This window comes from Macrobrachium rosenbergii, chromosome 19, assembly GCF_040412425.1.
Source record: "Macrobrachium rosenbergii isolate ZJJX-2024 chromosome 19, ASM4041242v1, whole genome shotgun sequence".
Lineage (NCBI taxonomy): Eukaryota > Metazoa > Arthropoda > Malacostraca > Decapoda > Palaemonidae > Macrobrachium > Macrobrachium rosenbergii.
The window spans coordinates 1,421,334-1,421,656 of record NC_089759.1 but is presented as its reverse complement, the minus strand read 5'-3'; positions in this window follow the sequence as shown (position 1 = coordinate 1,421,656).

The following is a 323-nucleotide window of genomic DNA, read 5'->3' as shown; positions in this document are numbered from 1 at the left end:
GACACCTAATTAAGACGAGAAAAGAGTTAGATAAAGTTCCAGCAGAAGAACTGAGAGTGATGTCGATCAGCGTCTGTTCCTTCAGGCAGATTCCCATTCAAGCTTTTCGTTATGGCGGACGCCTACGCCAAATGCCTCCTCCTAAAAAGGCACTGTCGTCTCTCAGGGCTATTTTGGCTTTTGTGTAATTAACCGTTACCTTGTCAGCAGCTGAATGTCAATCCATTCATTAAAGGCGTGGTCTCACTCTCCTGTGAAGTTTGCCCAACGCTGCACTTACTGCCCTCCATTCATATGCTAGAATTCATCTCATTTTTCTCCTT